The sequence below is a fragment of the Schistocerca americana genome, chromosome 2 (genome assembly GCF_021461395.2).
Source record: "Schistocerca americana isolate TAMUIC-IGC-003095 chromosome 2, iqSchAmer2.1, whole genome shotgun sequence".
NCBI classification, from domain to species: domain Eukaryota; kingdom Metazoa; phylum Arthropoda; class Insecta; order Orthoptera; family Acrididae; genus Schistocerca; species Schistocerca americana.
Window position 1 is genome coordinate 238,336,770 of NC_060120.1, and position 7,847 is coordinate 238,344,616.

The 7,847-nt window shown below is 45.2% G+C and overlaps 1 pseudogene; it reads left to right on the top strand.

The window, feature by feature from the left end:
• The first annotated feature begins 4,466 nt into the window (after positions 1-4,466).
• Positions 4,467-4,584, top strand: LOC124596934 (annotated as a pseudogene).
• The last annotated feature ends 3,263 nt before the right edge of the window (positions 4,585-7,847 follow it).

Below are 7,847 nucleotides of genomic sequence, written 5' to 3' on the forward strand. Positions count from 1 at the left end.
CGTTTGCGAACGATTAATCGTACTGTGTATTTAGAGTCAGATTGCGTTATCACCAGGGCTTTCCTGAAAAATGGCCAGGAATTAGTTAAAAGAACTTCTCAGAACTTTTGTTTGAACGTTTAAATCAAGTTTCAAGGCAATGGTTAGCTTTCAAAGTATGATACGATAACAAATGAAGAAAGTCAGACACCGTCTGTTTACTCGAATTATCAGTTTATACTTTTTCTTATGGGTCAGTAGGTTAGCTTCAGATCTCATATCTTTTTAGTGTGACTACAATGACTCAGACGGGTTTTTCTTTCTTCATAGTTTTTGAACATGGAGCTGTGTATGCAAGAGCTTCCTGCATTAGAAATAATAGCCAACCAGTTGCAAAATACAGGTTTATTAAATTTGGGGATTGTTTCGATGGTTTTAAATCAGTCTTCTTCAAAAGATGTAGGACGTACAGCCACACATCTATCCAATTTGACTATAGATTATGTGATTTTACGTTCTACATCTTCTGAAGAAAACGGTTTTAAAACCATCGCAACCTTGGTCAAGGTTTGAAAAACCTGTATTTTGTTATTGGTTATCTTTACTTCGAATGCACTGAAGTTTGTTCTTAGTATTAAAAGTGGTCACGATATCTTCAGAGGACATGTCTTCAACTATGAAGCGATAACAGAACGACGGTTAAGGGGCGTACACGCTAGGCCAACGAAGGCCAACGAACAGCAGAGACTGGATTCGGCAGGACGTTGATCGCCAATGCATTGGGATTTGGCTTCCCATCCACAGCAAACGAAGGGCTTCGGTCATTTGGAATCAAAGTTGGCTCTGATAATATGCCGACGTCGCGCGCGTCTTGTTATTGTTATAAAGTAGCGGTCAATCTATACATTGAAGAAGCAATGACAGAAATAAGAGACATGCTCAGGAGTAGAATTAAATTCAAGGTGAAACGATATCAATGACAATTCGCTGATGATGTCGTTATTCTCAGTGAAAATGAAGCAGAATTACAGGATCTGTTGAATGAAATGAACTGTCTCATGATTACAGAATACGGATTGAGACTAAATCAAAGAAAGACGAGAGTAATGAGAAGTAGCAGAAATGAGATAAGCGAGAAATTTTGCATCAGGGTTGATGGTCACGATGTAGATGAAGATGTAGGCAAGACAATAACCTATGACAGCCGGCCAGTGTGGCCACGGGGTTAAAGGCGCTTCAGTCTGGAACCGCTCGACCGCTACGGTCGCAGGTTCGAATCCTGCCTCGGGCATGGATGTGTGTGATGTCCTTAGGTTAGTTAGGTTTAAGTAGTTCTAAGTTCTAGGGGACTGATGACCTCAGATGTTAAGTCCCATAGTGCTCAGAGCCATTTGAACCATTTGAACCAATAACCTATGACGGTTGGAGCAAGGCGGACATAACATTCTAGCAAAAGGTCAAGAAAGGCAAACAAGGTATTAGTGATCAAGATAAATGTACTAGTATCCATAATTTGAGGAAGAAATTTCTGAGAATGTACGTTTGGATCTCAACATTGCGTGTACGTTGGGAAGACAGGAAAAGAAAAGAATCTAAGCGTCTGAGATGTGGTGCTACAGAAGAATTACTGTTGTCGACATAATCGTCCTGTGATAATCAGCAACTGTTAGGTAAGATAATTCTCATTCATTGTGCCATCTCAGTTACACATTTCTTAATTAGATTACATGTTTAGATCACACTGGATCATCTTCAGATCTAAGTAGCTATGTCAGCAACCCGTCTGTCTACTCACAACCACATATCAGAGTACTGTACTCTCAGAGTGCTGTACGCTGACATGTGGTTCTGAATAGACAAGACGGGTTGTCGACGCATCTACTTACATCTGAAGATGATCCATTGTGATCGAAACTTGTAATCTAATTAAGAAAAGTGCAACTGAGACGGAACAATAAATGGATGTTATCTTAACTGCAGAAGAAAGTTGAAAATTAGGTGCCGGCCTCGGTGGCCGAGCGGTTCTGGGAGCTTCAGTCCGGAACCGCGCTGCTGCTGCGGTCGCAGGTTCGAATCGTGCCTCGGGCATGGATGTGTGTGACGTTCTTAGGTTAGTTAGGTTTAATTAGTTCTAAGTCTAGGGGACTGATGACCTCAGATGTTAAGTCCCATAGTGCTTAGAGCCATTTGACCCATTTTTTGAAAATTAGGTGGACTGCTAAGGTAAGGAATGAGGAGGTTCACCACAAAATTGGCGGGGAAAGGAATACATGGAAAACACTGATGAGCTGTGTTCACTCCCAACTATGCGTTTTCATGAACTTGGCTGTCTATCTGTATTTGGTTTCCCGCCCTTGTTGTGGTTACGCCGTGGTTCTCCTTCCTTCTACGTGTGGCAACAGCGATGTGTCCATATTTGCGCCGTGTACCATCTTTGGTTTTGTGCGTATAGTTTCCGGCTAGGAGGTTTGCGGCCAGTCGGTCGTTTGCTGCGGACCTGGGAAGTTATCTCTGCACGGTGCAGTCGGCTGCGTCCGCTGGCGGTCCCTGCGTGGTGTCGTAGTGTGTGTGGAGCTGTCCGATCGCTACGAGCTTCGTGGTCCACCGACTCAGGACGTCAAAGTTGAGTAGTGGTTTCAACTACCCAAGCCTCGTCCATTCATATTGTGTGGTTCGTTTCGGTGGTTCGCTGTAGGGGAGGTTTCCCTGTGAGTAACACTGAGTGTTTGTATTGCTGAAATTTAGCCGCCATGCAGTGGAATTAACCAGCAATTCAAGTGCACCAGCGGAATTTTCTGCCTTGTGGCCGTTAGCGTTCCAGTTACCAGCCCTGGCCACTAACGTAATTTCAGGCAGTGTCCTTTCCTCACCAGTTGTCGCTGTCCAACACGGTGTGTAGTTTTGACAGTTTAATACATATACATATTTGATTGTGGAATTGTCATGTACCAATTGGTGGCAAGCAAGTCGTTTGTCGGTCGGTCCGTGGCTGTCCCTTGGTTGGGTTCTGACGGATCAAGTGTAGTCTGGCTCACCACCTGTCTCACCTAAATGAACGAGGGCAGACCGACCCCTGCAGGCTTCTGAATGCTGTTGTCTTTACTGTCTTTCTCACTGGTGTTTAATTGTCTGTTTATAATCTATCATAGCCAATGATAAAAAATTCTTGGTTTTCTGTGTTTTATGTAAGTAAGTTTGAATTCCGGCAAGCGGATATTTGCTGAAAAGCTAATGCCATTGTGTTGTCTTTTCTTTTAGTCCGATTTCAGCTACCTAAAACTTAAGGCTTATGGTTATTTTTTTTTTAATTTTGGAAAATTAATTGTGGGCCTTCAGCCTTGGAACCTTATTCTTCAAATTAGCTTTCAAGCTTAAACATTGCGGCTTGGACCTTATTTTTAAAATTACCTTTCAAGCTTAAACGTTGCGGGCCTTCTGCCTTTCTAAGGTTATGATTCAAATGGCTCTGAGCACTATGGGACTTAACATCTATGGTCATCAGTCCCCTAGAACTTAAACCTAACTAACCTAAGGCCATCACACAACACCCAGTCATCACGAGGCAGAGAAAATCCCTGACCCCGCCGGGAATCGAACCCGGGCGCGGGATGTAAGGTTATGGTAATTTATTTTAAAATCTTGAAAATTTTATTGTGGGCCTTCGGCCGTTTGTATTGCATCTTGTTTATGTTTGTCTATTCACCCTTGCCTTGAGGCTTTCAGCCTACCCGTGATATAATAAAATATTTTAATTATTTTATTTGCTACTGTAACTGCATTTTTTTGTCTTATTGATTTTTAAGATTTCTTGTTTGGAGGCCATCAGCCGTGAAAGAATTTGAGTTTCAAACTCGTAGTTGTAAAAGTTAGCCGGCCGCGGTGGTCTAGCGGTTCTAGGCGCGCAGTCCGGAACCGCGCGACTGCTACAGTCGCAGGTTCGAATCCTGCCTCGGGCATGGATGTGTGTGATGTCCTTAGGTTAGTTAGGTTTAAGTAGTTCGAAGTTCTAGGGGACTGATGACCACAGATGTTAAGTCCCATAGTGCTCAGAGCCATTTGAACCATTTTTTTGTTGTTGTAAAAGTTAGGCTATGTGCCGCTTTGGTTGGAAATGTGTTATTAAATTACAATAAATTACAATTGTTAGGTGAAACTGACCCCAACCTCATTTGGCCCTTCCCGCAATCCTAATCACCTGTTCTGCCCAGCGGGTTTAGTGGCCGTGTCAACTGACAAGAAGAAGCGACAGGATGACAGGACATCTGTTAAGACACCACTTTCATTGTAGTAGAGGGAGTTGTAGAGAGTAAAAAGTGTAGAGGAATACAGAGATTGGAATACATCTGCCAAATAACTGAGGATACAGATTGCAAGTGCTGCTCTGAAAGGGGGAGGTTGACACAGGAGAGGAATTCGTGGCGGGCCACATCAAACCAGTCAGAAGACTGGTGACTCAGGAAAAAAAATACACGCTAAGCAAATCTTGAGGCAACGGCCTTGCCGCAGTGGATACACCGGTTCTCGTGAGATCACCGAAGTTAAGCGAAGTCGGGCGTGGTCGGCACTTGGATGGGTGACCATCTGGGCCGCCATGCGCTGTTGCCATTTTTCGGGGTGCACTCAGCCTCGTCATGCCAATTGAGGAGCTACTCGACCGAATAGTAGCGGCTTCGGTCAAGAATACCATCATAACGACCGGCAGAGCGGTGTGCTGACCCCACGCCCCTCCTATCCGTATTCTCCACTCAGGTTGACTCGGCGGTCCCTGGCGACGGAGTGTTTTTTATTTATTTTTTATTTTTTAAAGCAAATCTTGGCCGACGTTTGTTGGCCTAGTGTGTAGGCGCCTCAGGAGCAAAAGTCCCGGTCCCAGGACGGTGCCCTGCGGAACGCCGGACACTGGCCGGGTTCCGGACGGCGGCTCCACACACGCGCGCACGCCACGACTCGGCGAGACGTTCTCTCGCCGGCACACGTCCCGTTAGGCTGTTGCGTATAATGAAGGCGGTGCAGGAAACGCTCGCATTCCTGGCTCTGTCCCGCGGTGCAGCTCCGCCGCGGAAGCGAACCTGTGCTGCGCGGCGCGGCTGTTGCGCGCCGAGCTTGCGGCCTCGCCACCTGCCGGAAGCGTCGCTATCTGCCATCGCAGCGGCACTGGCTGCGGCTGGCGAGGCTAATTGTGGCCGAGGCAGCCGCTTAATTGTTACGAGTAGCGGAGGAGCGCGTCGCTGCACGCCGCGCTCTGCCGTCCCAAAACACAACGCGCGGGGACGCACCCGACTGGGACAACACCGATCTCACGATAACTCACTGTCCCCTGCACTGCATTCCTTCCCTACCCTAGTCACTCACGGTGCATTTGAAGGCAAGCTGTCGCTAATGTTCTAATTTCACCCTCATTATCATTACGTGTATATAGGGAGGTCCATTGATCGTGACCGGGCCAAATATCTCACGAAATAAGCTTCAAACGAAAAAACTACAAAGAATGAAACTTGTCTAGCTTGAAGGGGGAAACCAGATGGCGCTATGGTTGGCCCGCTAGATGGCGCTGCCTTACGTCAAACGGATATCAACTGCGTTTGTTTAAATAGGAACCCCCATTTTTTATTACATATTCGTGTAGTACGTAAGGAAATATGAATGTTTTAGTTGCACCAGTTTTTTCGCTTTGTGATAGATGGCGCTGTAATTGTCACAAACATATGACTCACAATTTTAGACAGGTAGGTTTTGTAAACTAAAATACAGAACGTAGGTAAGTTTGATCATTTTATTTCGGTCGTTCCAATGTGATAAATGTACCTTAGTGAACTTATCATTTCTGAGAACGCATGCTATTACAGCGTCATTACCTGTAAATACCACATTAATGCAATAAATGCTCAAAATGATGTCCGTAAACCTCAATGCATTTGGCAATACGTGTAACGACGTTACTCTCAACAGCGAGTAGTTCGCCTTCTGTAATGTTCGCACATGCATTGACAATGCGCTGACGCATGTTGTCAGGCGTTGTCGGGGGATCGCGATAGCAAATATCTTTCAACTTTCCCCACAGAAAGAAATCCGGGGATGTCAGATCTGGTGAACGTGCTTTGGCGACCAATCCACCTGTCATGAAATATGCTACTCAATACCGTTTCAACTGCACGCGAGTTATGTTCCGGACAACCATCATGTTGGAAGTTGTAATACATCGTGGTGTCTTAACAGATGTCCTGTCATCCTGTCGCTTCTTCTTGTCAGTTGACACGGCCACTAAACCCGCTGGGCAGAACAGGTGATTAGGATTGCGGGAAGGGCCAAATGAGGTTGGGGTCAGTTTCACCTAACAATTGTAATTTATTGTAATTTAATAATACATTTCCAACCAAAGCGGCGCATAGCCTAACTTTTACAAAAAAAAAAAAAAAAAAGGTTCAAATGGCTCTGAGCACTATGGGACTTAACATCTGTGGTCATCAGTCCCCTAGAACTTAGAACTACTTAAACCTAACTAACCTAAGGACATCACACACATCCTTCATTGCTTACATATTCCACCCTCACAATCATATTCCGCACATCAAGACGCTTCATTCGAACCTGAACTCGATAAGATAAAGTCAATGTTGTATGAATTCATGTAACCGATATGCAAATAACAAGTGCACACAGGCTGGCGGACATACATACATTCCAGACATGACGGTCACAGCAGCTTTTAGTTCGAGAGGCAGACCACACACCGGGAGGCCGGTCCCATCAGAGGACGAGTCACTTCGGCCGCCCGTGGAGCAGACAGCGTGTGCCCAAGTGAAAGGGGGAATGACCCCGTGTTCGGCTTAAAAGCAAATTCCGCTACATTGTGTGAGAGCGTCCAACCTACGCATTCTTTACACACAGCACGCAGTTTCAGAGATATTCACAGGGAGACAGCAAACGCCAAACGCCGATACTACAGATTTCCGGATTGGTCGCCTTAAACGAAACGTCATTCTCCCATTTTAGAAGAGCAATGCTGATTGGCAGATGATATTTCTGACGCCTTGAGCTGAAGGAGTTATGGAGGAGACCGAAAGATGTACCCCTTCACATCTGGCGTGGAGAGGCGCCGTTCCGTTGTCGCTCTTGGAGCGAGGAAAAAGTCTCTCCTCAGTACTTCACTGGGAGAGCACCTCTGTTGAAAGCGAATCGAAGTGCGACTCTATATTGACTCCTTGCGATTAAGCGTTGTTCACTGTGGTGGCCGACACACTTATTGTGCGGTGTGAATGGACAGAGTTGTAGTTAAACGCCTGCGAGCGAATTTTTGAGTGGCATCGCAGTGGACAGGTTATCTGAGCAGTGTACCATGCCAATAGTTAGACTAGGGGCGAATAGGAATCCTTGACTTCATCAAGGCGTAGGGAGAGTTTGATTGGCGAAGGTCAATCCAGATAGAACGAGAGTTATCTTATTTGTAAGCAGCGAGCGGCGCAGACAGCAGTCATCGCAGCTTACAGTATTGTGCCCTACAGCTACTGCGAGCCCCATATTTCCTCCACAACAGTACACTTCACTGCATTTCACACACAACAGCCTTGACCGTACCTAGCAACATTCTAAAAGCATAATTATTCAAGTTGAGTAGGCGTGCCTCTCAGCCATTCTGCCAAGTTAATAACAATCTTAAACTTTGTATAGAAATTTCATTAGCGAATTATATCCTTGAGAGGTAACTTCACATTCCGAAAAAAGAACAGGACATAACTTGTTCAATTCATAACTAAAAGTGCCATTGTGATTTCTCAGAATTTTTACAAAATAAATTATAATTTTCGTTAGTTTCATGTATTTCTTACACTAACTAGCACTACTCCAGTACCCAAGTATTCCACTAGTTA